Consider the following 15,544-nt stretch of genomic DNA (forward strand, 5'->3'; position numbering starts at 1 on the left):
ACTCCCATCTGGGTAAAAAATCCCTTAGATAAAAATTAACTTTTGTAACTGGATCCCAAGTAAAATTGGTTTTTGGCCTCCTTTATTGCTACTTTTGAAGAGATTTAAGCTAATGTATATGTTAATTTATATGTTATCAGTTTATTACCTTGTAAGTAGATTGTTAAACAATTTAAAAGTTTATAGTTTTAGTTAGATTATCAAGTTTTCAATACAGCAACCAGTATGATTTGGAAGTACACCATAAAATGCATTGTTCCTATACATAAAGTACTTTTTACTGTTTTATATACATTTTGTTTTGGTCAAGCCTATTAACAGAACAAATTAAACTCGGAGAGGAGGGGAATCTGATGCATGGGAAACAGTTACAACTCACAGAAGCTGTTTAATTCATATGCTTGCTGTGGTATTATGCTCAAACACTAATATTAAGTAGTCTTGTCCAACAAAAAACCTTAGGCAGTTCAACAAGTCCCATAAAATGTTGCATGAGGCATAACTTCTTGACCCTCTTCAGATTCTGCAAATCCAAAGACCGACCATCCTTTACAGTAAGGTCTGAAGAGGTGTAAATTATTCCTCAAGAGGAGGCCTTGAGCTTACCTCAGTGAGACTACCTTGTACTGTGTTCACTCCAGGGATTGAGCATCCTTTTATCACACAACCCTTCACCCCTATTTTCTTCCCTTGATTCCTACTTCCCTATTTATTTTAGGTTCTGTGGATATAAGTTATACCCTGCTAGATTCATGATGAGGATGGTAAAACTTTTACAGCTGATGAATATATGGCATGATCAAAACGGGACTACTCATGGACTGACTCAGGCACTCTATTTCTTGTCTGGTTACTATATAATATGCCTAATGGCCAAAGTATTTACCAGGAAAGTTGAGTATCCTAATGCCTTCTTAAATATGAATGCAATACATTCATTCTGATTATACATAATCTTATATATGAAAAATATGAAATAATAATATTTCAAAGCTTCATTCAAATGTTTTTAAGAAAATGTAAATTTTAAATTTTATTTTTTTTATCACTTATAATTTTAATTATATTTATTTTCAGGTTGCAAGAAGCATTTAGCCCTTACCAAAACTTGTTACATTGAAACTTTTGTCCAAACTGATCAGCTAGTATGTTAACAATTTTACAGATCATGCTTCTGTAATAAAAAATAGCTTTAAAATTTTTAAATATGCAAATTAATTATTCATCAGTAATTATAAAGCAATTCTTTACATAAATGAACATGAGTAATAATAAAAAAGCTGTGATAAAAGTAATATGCTGTTAATCTGACAGAATTGCAGATTGTAGGAAAGATAAAACATGCCTGTGGGAGATCCTGTGACCTAATGTGAACTAGCAATGAAAGTTACTTTAGTATGTTTACTCACCCACTCTTCATTGATCCCTCACCCCTTAACCTTTCTAGCCGTTGGATATATAAGATCTTTCATCCCTACTAACAAGGTAGTCTACATAATACACATGGGCATCCCAACAACCGTTTCTGCTATACAGGAACATCACTACTTCATTTGAATGTATGATAAAAATAGTTCAAAAATATTTAAGACTAGGATTAAGTAAAAAATTTTACTCAGCAAATAAACTATAAAATATAACTACTATTAAATGACAGTAATAAAATTAAAAAATCCTAATACTAAAAACTATGCTACTAAATTAAAGTTTTGTATAATAAATAGACAAATGAAATTAAAAAAAAAAAAAAACAAATAATGTGCTAATGATAATTAATAAATTGATCATAAAAAACTGATTTGGGGAAGATATATCGGTTCGAATCCGACTTCATTTCTTTCTTTTTTTTTTTAATGAGAAGTACATACAATTTTATTTCACTAATAACATCTGATGTTTTCATTTTTTTTTTTTTATTGAATTAATTATTGTAAAACTTTTTTTTACAATTAGAGGTTAAAGTTTTCAAAGTATTTCTAAAAGTATTCTACAATCGAGAAGGCACAAAGCATATCTCTACTGCTTACTGAAGGCAGCTGCCCTCCCAACCATTGCAAAATTATTATTATTAATATTATGAAAACTGAAACAGTTAAACCCCAGATTGACCATACCATAGTCAGGACACTAAATTTTATTGATAGTTGTTTAGTATAAATAAATCAATACAATTGAATTAAAAAAAAGTTGAAAAAAAATTTCACCGGTGGTAAAGAGAGGATAAAAAAATGTCCACCTTAAAGTTAAGAAAATTCAAATTTACTCAATACGACAATGGTTGCATGTGAAAAGGTTTCACATGTTTAGCATACGATAAGCCCCATCTTACAATTCCAGCAACATTTTAGTCATCCCTTGCCGTAAGGGTTGGTCTTATCAAAAATTGCTTCACACAAAGGTTTTAGGTAATATTTAGAGAAGTAACGACCATTTTAAACCGATGCAATACTTGCCTATTAAAGGAGATATTTTTTTTTGTTTTCAAAACCCAATTTTTTCCACCTCGTAAGCCAATGGTTGGTGATATCAAAAAACTTTACTTACATCAGTTTTAGGTCCTTACCCAAAAAATAGTAGGAACTTTAAACGAATTCGATATTTTACTTAATAAAAAGTTATAGCAATATTTTGTTTTTTCAAAAAAGCCACCCCCCATTTCCATCCGTATAGTCCGATTTTGGCCGTTACGAACTCGACCAAGATTTTGGGTCGAGGTTTTTTTTTAGGAAACCATTTAAAAGTGATAAGTGATTGGTGCAAAATTACGGCAGCTATCGTGTTCACATGAAAATGAAATTATATATATATATATATATATATATATATATATATAAATGTATATATAAACAATTGATCTAACTGGGGTTTTGAGGTCTGGGGGGTGTGAAACGTGAAGATATGTCGAAATTTTCCGAAAGGTGAATCATGGTATCCATTACAATAGGTAGCTTTCTTATGAAATGTACCTAATATGTAAATATTTTATAAATGATCGTTAAATAAAATTTTCTTCTTTGATGGTTGTCTATTTGCCTTTTTAATTTTTTTGTACAATAATCTTTCCTGGTTTATTTGGGCATAATAGAAGGGCTTTGGCTAAGATTTTACAGCTGCCCTTGTTGGTTACTTACTTCAAGGAATTTAGTATGGAAATTTGTATCATATAAAAATACATTAAGTCTAACTAAGATTCAAATCTAGAATTTTATGGATGAAAGACAGAGGTAGTGCCATTACAGTAACACAATAAACAAATTTTAGTCAACACAAAGTAAAGTCTGAGAAATTCATAACAAATCCACATAACATTAAGCAGCTCACTTTTCTATAATAGGACTCATACAACACTGTTGCTGCTAGATTTTCTGAACAAGCCCCTTGGTTAAATAACACTCACTTATAAAATGTCAATGAAAACCAACTAAAAATAATTAAATTCTATTAGAATCTTTACAGATGAAATTATTTTTTTACAAAGCTTATCATTTTCTTTCTAAGGTTAGAAAGTTCTTTTTTTACACCTAAAATAACAGTTTCAGTAACTATTGTCAATTATCAAAGAAATTATGATAAATAGGAATTAAGATAGAACATTTAGATAAATGTTAAAGAACCACCGCAAAATTTATTGTCAACCTTTATACTGTACATTCTGTAGCTGAATGTACTAAACAACTATCAATAAAATTTAGTGTCCTGACTATGGTATGGTCAATCTGGGGTTTAACTGTTTCAGTTTTCATAATATTAATAATAATAATTTTGCAATGGTTGGGAGGGCAGCTGCCTTCAGTAAGCAGTAGAGATATGCTTTGTGCCTTCTCGATTGTAGAATACTTTTAGAAATACTTTGAAAACTTTCCTAAACAATGTGTTATTTAATAAATTATTCATTAAAAACTAAATCTCTCTGGTTTTTGAGCATGCTATCTTTGGTTTACAAATTAGAAAATAAACATATAAGAATACTGGTTACATTCCTCAATGCATCTGTAAAGATATATGAAATCTTTTTGTATAAATAAATATTTAATAGGGTAAATAATAGCAATTAATCGTAACTAAATAATAGTAATAATAATGTAATTTAATAAAGTTTAAAATGTATTTTTTAGGGATCTACCCTAGGACCTTGCCCTACCTGTTCAGGAGGTTTAAAATATTATAAATTATGGTGGAAGAGTGTATGATTTAAAGACCTTTCTAAAGTTATATAAAGACTTTATGAATGATTAAACTTTATTGCATGTTGATTTAAATAGATGAGTAGTGTGTATTAAATTACTTGAAATTAAATATAAATAAGTGATAACCATGAAAGCTAAGGTAAAATGCAGATGATTGCTCTTTGTTATTAATAAATGTCTCTGAACTGAAAAAAGGACTGAATTATACAACTTAGATATAAAGATCCTTCATTAAAAATTTCATATCATATTACGCCTTGTACGAATCAGGAGACCTTGCCGATGGTGAGGGGGCTTGAGTGCTCAATGATACAGAGTAGCTGGACCAAAGGAGCAACCATATTGAAGAAGTATCTGTTAAGAGCCAGACTAAGGAATGATTCCTGAAAGAGGGACAGCTGTTCTTTCAGTAGTTGTTAAGAGCGTAGATCAGGAAGACTTAAACGGCCATATCAACATCACTCAATCTTCTGAGTTCTGCGTATCTGAAAGCAATGGAAAACTACAGCTGCTTTTTTTCCAAGAAAATGTAACTCTCTGTAGTAACAAAGATGGAGGCACCTTCTTGGTAAAATATTCCAGAGGTAAACTAGTACCCTGTTCGGATCTTCAGGTGGGGACTAATAAGGAAGGGGTCACCAGAAAATTAAAAAATAACATTCTACTAGTTGGAGCATGGAATGTTAGAAGTCTAAAAAAGGTTGGTAGGTTAGAAAATTTAAAGAGGGAAATGGATAGATTAAATGTAGATGTAGTAAGAATTAGTGATGTTCGGTGGGAAGAGGAAAATGACTTTTGGTCTGGTGATTTTAGAATAATTAACACAGCTTCAAATAAAGGGCAGGCAGGAGTAGGTTTCGTAATGAACAAGAAGATAGGGAAGAGAGTAGAATATTTTAAAATGCATAGCGACAGAATCATTGTAATAAGGATAAAATCAAAATGTAAGCCGACAACGATTGTTAACGTCTACATGCCTACAAGTGCTCATGATGATGATGAGGTAGAGTGTGTATACGATTAAATTGAAATATACGAAGAAAGCAATTAAACACATAAAAGGGGATGAAAATTTAATAATATTTGGAGATTAGAATGCAAGCATTGGAAAAGGCAAGGAAGGAAATATTGTGGTTGAATATGGGCAGGAATGAAAGAGGGGACCGCCTTATTGAGTTTTGCATGAAGTATAATTTAGTAATTGCCAACACCCGTTTTAATCATAATAGAAGAATATACACATGGAAAAAGCCAGGTGATATACTGCAAGGTATCAGATAGATTATATCATAGTTAAGCAAAGATTTAGAAATCAACTCATTGACTGCAAAGCTTACCCTGGAGCAGTCACTGATAGCGACCACAATTTAGTGAATGAAATGTAGATTGGGCTTTAAAAACCTGAAGAAAAGGTTTAGATGAATCAGTGAAATTTAGAGAAGCTATGATATTAATTCAGTAGTTAATCAAGTGTACGGGTTTTAAGGATCCTTTCTTAGAAATACAATTTGTTTTCAAAAATATAAAATTATTATCAGTAACATATGTCATTATTTGGGTATAAAGTGAACGTATATTTTTAATTCAACAGGTTCAAAATAGATCACTGCATAACATAACGTTATATTTCTAATAAAAAAAATAAGCGTTGATATCAAAGTGATATGTCTTTGGAATATAAATCTAATTTTTTGTTTTTAAAAAATCTCAATCAGGAGAAATGATTTTGCAATGATATTTTTTATTTAAATTATTGAATAATCTGATGGTGGTTCCTATTTTGTGAAAAATTACATTTTCTATCTCTGCTATTAACTCAGCATTATACATACATATAATCTCTTTTTTGTGAAAGAAACTTTTTTTTTTGGGGGTGAAAAAAGCTTTCATGTTATCATCGCCCGGGTCAGTAACAAAAAAGCCCCTTCTTGGATGTTAAAATATTAATAGAATAAGGTTAAAACCAAGATAGTAATAAGATTAAAACTAAAATAATACAAGAAATATAACCATTATAATTAAATATGTAACACGAATAATAAAATAAAATTTATGGTAGATTATCATTAAATCTTATTAAGTACACTGATGGAGTAACAATACCCAGTCTAGTACATTTTTATCATTTCCTAGGATAAGTCGAATGTCCCTCGTTGAAAGAAATTTATCTTACTTGAAAGAGTAACATATTATGTTACAAAACCCTGCATCCTTCTATATATTATTGAAGTGAAGGACAACTTTAATATTTTAAACTAGCAGACCGGCAATGCTTCACTATTGTTAGCTTTGAGTATATAAATTAACACAATTGAAAGTTTGATAAAACATTAACAAAATGAACATACAGAACTTGACAAAATTAACTTTTCCCTTACACCCTTTCTCATTTTTCCTTTCCTTTTCCCCCTTTCCCCCTTTCCCCCTTTCCCCATTTTACTTTTTCTTTTTCCATATAAATTTAACATATTCCCTTTCACCCACCCGTTTTCCATCCCTTTCCCTTCCCCATTCTCTTTCCTTCTCTCTTCTTTTATTTTTTCTACTTTCCTTTTTCTATTTCCTTTTCCCCATATCCCTTTTTTTTCTTTTTCCATTTTTCCCATCTTCCCTTCCGATTTTTCCCTTTTTCCCTGCGCGTAAATCGGTCCAGTAGTTTTTTATTTTATAGTGGTTACACACATCGGAAACACTGAAACGGAATCGTAAAGTATTTAGTATAGCGTGTGTTGCTTTTACGTCCCAACAAATAGCGTTGTTTTCAAAAAAAAGCATGATTTTACCTGTCAGGTATGACATTTTGGATATGTAAATAGTAGGAGACTAAACAGGAAAACAAAGACAACCAAGTACAGCAAACAAGTTTTGAAATTTTCATAAAAAAGAATAAAATTGAAGTTCTAGCTGCTATAAAATACTTACTTTTAACCCTACGGATATTCAAAAAAAGTTAGATTCCACTTTAAAGAATTCTTTTCTGTCGTTTTTGACGGAAAAAAGTCGGTTGCTGTAATTAAATATGGTCATACATCCACTCAACATAATGAATGCTTGAGACGTCCTAAAACCGCTATGACCGACGAAATTCGTCACAAAAATCCACAATATGACTATTAAATGATGGCTGATGAAGGTACGCTAACCGTTTGACATTTTAAACATTTTGACAGATTGTGTCCACTTCATTTTACACGTTTTTTTTGGGTATGAGAAAGCTTTCCGCTCGATAGGTTCCGCGTTTCTTAACAGTAGACCGAAAACGCATTGGTCTGAACACTTCCCAATGGTGTTTAGTCTTAATTAAATGCGATCTTAATTAAATGAGTTTCTTCGACGATATATATCAGCACATAAAACATAGATTCACCATTACACGCTAGAGATCGAACAGAAGTCCAAACATTGGCTAGGAGCTTCTGAAAGTGTGCCAAAGAACGAAAAGGGTATTATTTGAATGAAAAGTCATGTATATGTTTTTTTGGGGGATTCTCGTGGTGTGGTGCTGGTAAATTACCTCGAAAAAGGCAGAACCATCACCGGGAAGTATTACGGGTCACTAGTGGACCGGGTGATATTCAGGCTAAACATCCACATCTGGCCAAAAAGTAAGTGCTTTTTTACCACGAAAATGCGCCTGCATAAAAATCTCGGGTTGTTGCTGCAAAATTTAATGATCTATGCTTCGAAGTGCTTTTACAAGCGCTGTATTCGCCGGATTTGGTTCCCAGCAAAATATTTTCTCGTTTTAAACCTGAAAAATGGTTCGCTGAACGAAGATTTTTTTCAAATGATGAGAATAAAAGCTGAGACAACCGCTTATTTTATAGATTTAAACAATCGCATTATACTGAGAATAATAAAAACTTCATTAGTATTGCAAAGTGATTATGTTGAAAAATTAAAAAAAACTACTGAAAATTTTGTGTTTCTTTGTCAGGCCGGACAACTTTTCAAATAGCGTTCGTAGAGAGCAATCCGTTAGCGTAGGAAATAAACTTTCCTTTTTCCTTTTAGCCTCCGGGAATTACCGTTCAGATATTACTTGAGGGTGATATGTATAACTGTAAATGAAGTGGTGTCTTGTACAGTCTCAGTTCGCCCATTCGTGAGATGGGTGGTTAATTGAAACCCAACTACCAAAGAACACCGGCATTCGCGATCTAGTATTCAAATCCGTATAAAAATAAAAACTGTCTTTACTAGAACTTGAACGCTGGACCTCTCGACTTCCAAATCAACTACTTTGGGAAGATACGCTCACCACTAGACCAACCTGGTGGAACAGCGTGCAAAGTAAACCTGATCTATTTTCATCTCTGATTTTTACTATGCAAAAAAAATTAAATATAATATAACCTTTATAAGTAATTATCAATAATGACAAAAATGTTAACAAATTATCAATTTATAAAGTTTAACAGTACGAGATTTAGAATAATTTATCGTATTACATTAGCTCTTCTTTCCAAATTTTCCAAGTTAATAAGTTGATAAACAGAAAACCAACCGTTTTCAACTTAAAGCCATTCTATCGATGAAAATAAAAAGTTAACACCTACACGCTTTGCGTCAGTTAAAAATATATTTGTTCGATGCGTAATTGCCTGATAAAAATTTCATGCTTGCACACAATATTATTTCGCAGATTTCCTGCGACTCACTTAATAAAACGAACCGAAAAACATTAACTATTAAAACACCCTGAAAATATTAAAAAGACAAAAAATGAAATTCGAATATTCATGATAAATTTTTCAAAGAAACCTCTTTGAATGATTAAATTAAAACCCAAATAATCTAAGCAAGCCAATAATGTTAGCAGATTAAAAAAAGTAAATGTTTTGAAATACTAAAATATTTAACGAGGTAAAGATTACTTGAAACGTTTATGAATATTAAATGAAACTCAATTTCTTTTTATTTTAAAATCGATAGCCTTCATATTTGAAAAACGAAAAAAAAATTAAGTCGAATACCAAACGACGCAGGAAAGGCAATTTTATAATAGATATACAAACAAACTGAATAATTTATACTCTATTGCATCTAATGAATAAATATAAAACTGTACTCTTGCGGAAAGCAAATAAAATAACTAAATTTCTGTAAGCCTTGACCTTGTGTATATGTAAAATGTACGTATAGTAGTCTCCTAACTTATAATTAAATACAGATAATATTTAATTAAAAGAAAATAACTTAAATAAAATATCAAGCGATCTACCTGGAACGAACAGATTGAAACGTACAGATAAAGTACTGAAACCAAACAAAAGTTTAACTTCATACATAATTAGAACAACATGTTTATTAATTCAGTCTGTGATAACTTAGGCAATAAATGAAAATATATACGTAGATACTGATGTAAGGATTAATGAGTAGGACAGAAAAAGTATAAATGATTTTCCACCCATTACTGTTTAAATATCCAGAAGACTAATCGACTCCATTTGAGTTAAAGATTCACGTTATACATGTGCGTCACATGTCGATTTCCATCGTTCAATAAACCTGAATTATTAGGGATGTATTCTTTTCATTTGTACTACACTCCTAAAAAATTAAGCAAAAATAGATTAAAAACACGCACAATAGATTTTCTTAAATTCAATATATGACTACCATTTACACTGCATAATTGTTGACGTGACTATAAAAAAAATTCACTAATCAAGTAATGTTGTAATTATGATCATATATTTTTTTTAATAATATAAATGCCCGGGCATTAGTCACGTAAGAAAACCTCTAATCAAAATTAGGAAAGCAAAAAAAAAAAATTATTAAAAAACAGTTTTTGTAAAAGAAAAAATTCAGATTATCGTTTATTTAATTTTTCAAAAGATATTTCTAAAGAATTTAAAAAATTAAAAAAAGAGAAATTTAAAAATATTTTAACCCACCGGGTTGATCTAGTGGTAAACTTGCCGTCGTAAATCAGCTGATTTTGAAATCGAAGGTCTCAGGTTCAAATCCTAATAAAGGTACTATATTTGAATTTGAATTCTAGATCGTGGATATCGGTGTTCTTGAGTATTTAATTAACCACACTTCTCAGGAGTAGTCGATCTGAGTTTGTTCAAGACTAGAAATTTACAGGTACAATTATATTACACTGATAAGTAGTTAATTACTTTAATTTTTGATGCGACTATAAATAAATAAAATTAAAATAAGAAAGAAAAATCTCTTTCGGCACGCCGGAAGGCGGAGGTAGATTTCACGGGTGCTAAGTAGGGGATAAAACAAATTTTCATCTTCAAGTTAAGATAAACTTCAAATTTACTCAATATGACAAAGGTTTCATGCGAAAAAAAGTTTTACATGTTTAGCATACGACAAAACCCATCTTCTTACAATTCCAGCAACATTTTGGTCATACTTTGCCGTAAAGGTTGGTCATATCAAAAATTGATTCAGACAAAAAATTTTAGGTAATATTTTGAGGACTAAAGACCTTTTTAAACCGATTCGATACTGTGCCTATAAAGGGAAGTGTGATTTTTTTGTCTTTGAAACCCCATTTTTTTTTGGTCCGTGGACCAATGGTTGGTAATATCAAAAAACTTTACTTAATAAGAAAATTACAGCGATATATTTTTTTCGAAAAAGCCCTTCCATTTCCACCCCCATGGTCCGATTTTGCCCATTAACGAAATCGACCGAGATTTTGGGTCGTTATATTTTTGTATCAATTTGAAAGTGATTGGTGCAAAATTACGGTAGTTGTCGTGTCCACAAGAAACTGAAATATATATATATAAACTTTCGAACTGACGGTGGTTTTGAGATCTGGGGGATGTGAAACGCGAAGATATGTCAAATTTTCCGGAAGTCGAATTATGGTAACCATTACAATAGAATAGGTAGTTTTCTTATGCAGTCTACCTAAAAAAAAAAAATGTTTTGCTAAAAGGTTTTAAAACATTTTGACTTTTTATTTTGAAAATACAATTATTTAATTTTTTATATATTATAAATAACTTCCCAAACGTTTTATTAAAATCATTCCCGAGTAAATTAAAACATATCGTTTCCGTCAATGGAAGGATATTATTAAAAATTTTATAAAAAATATTTCCTAAAAAAATTATAATAAATATTATGTAATTTAATTTTGTCTAAAGAGAACTGTTTTCAGATCTCAAAAATGTATTTTGAACAAGAAAATAAAGAAATGTCAATAAATAAAGTACTTTAGAAGTACTCCCTAATTAATACCATTCTTTGTTTTTTGTTTAGCCTCCAGAACCACGTACGGTATTACTTCAGAGGATGAATGAGGATGATATGTATGAGTGTAAATGATGTATAGTCTTGTACAGTCTCAGTTCGACCATTCCTGGATGTATGGTTAATTGAAACCCAACCACCAAAGAACACCGGTATCCACGGTCTAGTATTCAAATCCGTATAATAGTAACTGCCTTTACTAGGATTAGAACCTTAGAACTATCAACTTCGAAATCAGGCGATTTGCCTTATTAAAGCCTGAAAAAAACACTCCATTTATCATTAACGTTTAAAAATTAGTTCTTTTTTAAAAAAAGTGAAATGATTATAATAAAAACACAGCCTCTCCTCAAAGAGGTTTTAACATAACAAATCAAAATTTTGAATAATTAAAAAAAATTTTAAATACACAAATAAAATACAATAAATAAAAAAATATATAAGCAATGAAGTAATAAAAATAGAATACTCACGAATAGAACAAGAAACAATCAAAAATAAATCACCAGAAAGCAAACCATGTTCGAATGAAAGAAAAACAATTTTAGTGAAAAAGATGAAATCAAACAACCATGAAGAAAAAAATTCAAAATTTTGTAATTAAAAATTATTTTTACTTCCATAAACGAAATAAAGGAAGTATTGTGATCGCAAAAAATTTCGGTTTTCTGATTTCAACGGAAATATCCATTTTGACCATCCACGATTCCATTTTGACTAGCTTCGGCGTGACGTCTGTATGTACGTGCGTACGAACTTATGTATCTCGTATAAACTCAAAAACGATTTTCCGTAGGATGGTGAATTTTGGATTTAGGACTATTGTAACATCTAGTTGTGCACCTCTCCTTTTGATTACAATCGACTGGACCAAAAGAGTCCAAAATCCCCAAAAATTTGGATTTTGTACTGTTTCTTAACTACAGTAATAATCTCTCATTGAGAGCTCTTCAATGTATATCATAAGTGGTACTTATGTTCATTGGTTCCAGAGTTATAGCCAAATAAAATTTTAATTAATGAAATATTTGGATCTTACAAGGGAAGGCACATCGGTTTGAATTCGACTTTATTTCCTTTTTTTTATTAAAAGAATATAGATTTATTAATAATTATTAATCTCTAATTGTAAAAAAAAAACAAAAACTTTAAGATTAATAATAATTCAATAACAACAAGAAAAAATGAAAAAATATCAGAAGTTATTACGGAAATAAAATTTTATGTACTTTGCAAGTACAAAAAAAATGTTTATATGTAATTTAATCGGCGTACAAGGAAGTCGTGTTTTGTCTTCATCAGATTTATTTGTTTTATGTTCGATTTTGTTTGTACCTGTATTTATAAAAGATATTTACCTTATTTTCTTCATCAGTAAATGGTTAAGTGTAAAACCAATATTAATAAATGCTAGAAATGAACATTTAAAAACATAATAATCAGAATTTTATTATAAATGCCATTAAATGGCAATAATTTTTAGAATCGTCTATAAATCAGCTTATGACCGCGATGCAGGATCAGTGGATAGCAATTTTGTAAAAAAAATAACTTAATAAAGCGTTGTTTCTAAAGGTAAAAAATATTTTTATAAAAGAACTTGTTCTATTTTCGGTTAATGAGTATTTATTTCATGTAAAGTGAAATATTTCTCCTGGTCATAAGCGTTAGATCACTTTGATTTCAGTATTGTAATTACAAACATTTCAGTATTGTAAATGGAATTACAAACAATAAAAAGCATCTTAAACGGCTGATTTGAAAATCTGCCGTTTAATAAGGATTCTAAGCTTGCTGTACCACCCAATAATTTAATGATATCGATTTAAGTTAAAAAAAATAATAAACTAAGAAAACAATTTCTGAAATTACAACGAACCAGTAATAAATTGAAATAATAAAAAGGAATAAATAAAAACTAAAATTATTTCTTCCCTAATTTTTTTACATAAAAGAACCTTAAAAGTGCAGTAACACGTCGTTAAAATATGTAGAAAATAAATTAATAGAAAACTATGTTAAATTTCACCAAGGAATAACCGTTGTAACAATAATGATGAGATAATAAATGATTTAACGTTACTTTATAACACCAGTACGTATCATTTGGTAAATAGAATCTACTGCTTATTCTGATAGTAATTTAATCATGACAAATCTATTAGTAGAAAAAATTAAACGAAACAATTTAATAACAGAGACAATGCATTTCCGTTTATATATATTTATCACAGGATAAATAGATTTAAAAGGAAATTCACAATCATTTTTTAAAGATATTTATCAGACCATCCTTTCTTTAGAAAAAAAGAACGATTGAAATTTTTCCTCATGGGATCCTAAAGATGACTATTCTTCATTATTAAATAATTATTGTACGATTTTTTTATATAATTAATTGTTATTAGTTTTTCGTTATTAAATTGTTTTTCTTCAATAAATAATTATCTCTATATTAACAAAAGTTTAATTATTTAAACTTTTAAAGCTTGAAATTTAATTTATTCCAGCAACTTTGAAAGATTCACATAAAACAAAAATCAGGAAAGATGTAACAAAATTTGAATACGGGTCAGATGCAAAAGAGTGTAGGCTTAACTGATAGCTACCGATAACCAAATAAGATTCTCACATTTGCATAACACAAATAACTTGTAAGCATGCTTTAACGTAATAGTTTCTATTAATTCATTATTTCAAATTTAGTACATACGAGGGAAGTAAAGACCGCTGAGAAATTTCTCTCCTTAAGGTTAGCGAACCTGTATCGTTCATGGGCACGATAGTAATATACACACTGCATTGCTGTCTGTAAGTTGTCGCGTTGTAGTATCAATGATTATGTGTGAGTTATTACGTTATAAAATGAACAGGAAAATCGTTGTTGCCGCCGACTGTGAAATTCGTGGAGTCATACGTTTTTTAAACCATCAAAACATTAAATCGGCACCTCCTGGGCCCGCGCAATTCTTAAACTGCAGGACCGACCCCGGAGGAGGAGAAACGGTGAGATAGAAGTTTCAGTCGGTAGGGTGCGGGTACACATAGGCTCTTAATAACATCTAGCCGAACCCGTGCGAGTCCGACACTTCCCCATTTATAGGGGGTGCGTAAATGAATTTCTCAGACTCATTTATTTAAAACAAAAAACAAAAAAAAAACGTTTAACCGGCTGAAATTCATAGGCGGTTGGTTGCTGTATACGCTGATAATGTAATGAACGAATGACACGTCCGAAAATGGTGTGAAAGGTTTACAAATAACAGAATTAATGTGCACGATGGAGAACGTTCGGAGAGGTCCTCGATAATCACCGCGGACTTGTTGAAACGCGTCGATGATGAAATCAGAAAAGATTGTCGCTCAGCGATTTCCAACTTGGCCCTTCGTTTTCCAAATATTTCAAGAGCTGTTATCAGCCGTATTGTTCATGACTACTTAGGCTTCAGAAAGGTTTGTGCACGTTGGGTGTTGCACGTCTTAACGGAACGTCATAAATAAATCCGAATGGGATCTGCTTTCGAATTTTTGATGCGCTACACAGAAAAAGGCGATGAATTCCTCAATTCAATTGTTAACGGCGATGAAACATGGATTTCGTATCGCACGCCAGAGAGAAAACGGCAGTCAAGTGAATGGCGTCATCCTTAATCACCAACCAACAAAGGTCAAGCGACAGCCATTTGGACGCAAACTGATGGCCACAGTCTTTTGGGGTCGGTTTGGCATACTGCTGATTGATTTCATGCCACATGGAACGACTATAAATGGAGAAGCCTAATGCAAAAGTCTACGTAAGTTGCGCGCCATTTAAAATCGGCAATGTGGTCGGCTGACCGACGGCGTCGTCCTGCTGCTCGATAATGCACGTCCACATATGGTGAATCCGACAAGTGATTTGGATGGGAAATTTATAGTCACCCACCATATAGTCTGGACTTAGCTCCTTCTGATTACCATTTGGTTGGGAAATTAAACGAATTTTTGAGAGGTAAGAAATTTGCAGGTGACGATGAACTTAAAGATGCTGTCATTCAGTGGCTAAATGGACTGGCGGCAGAAGAATACGACGAGGGTGAATTGAAGCTAGTGTATCGCTACGATAAATGCCTTAATTCATG

At 31.2% G+C, this 15,544-nt stretch overlaps 1 protein-coding gene across 3 annotated transcripts in view; it reads right to left on the minus strand.

Annotated features, from left to right (window-relative positions):
• Window positions 1–15,544, minus strand: part of Npc1a (Niemann-Pick type C-1a) — a 499,866-nt gene that overhangs the window by 171,411 nt on the left and 312,911 nt on the right. The window lies entirely within an intron of this gene.

Source organism: Lycorma delicatula, chromosome 1, assembly GCF_047948215.1.
Source record: "Lycorma delicatula isolate Av1 chromosome 1, ASM4794821v1, whole genome shotgun sequence".
Classification (NCBI taxonomy): Eukaryota; Metazoa; Arthropoda; class Insecta; order Hemiptera; family Fulgoridae; genus Lycorma; species Lycorma delicatula.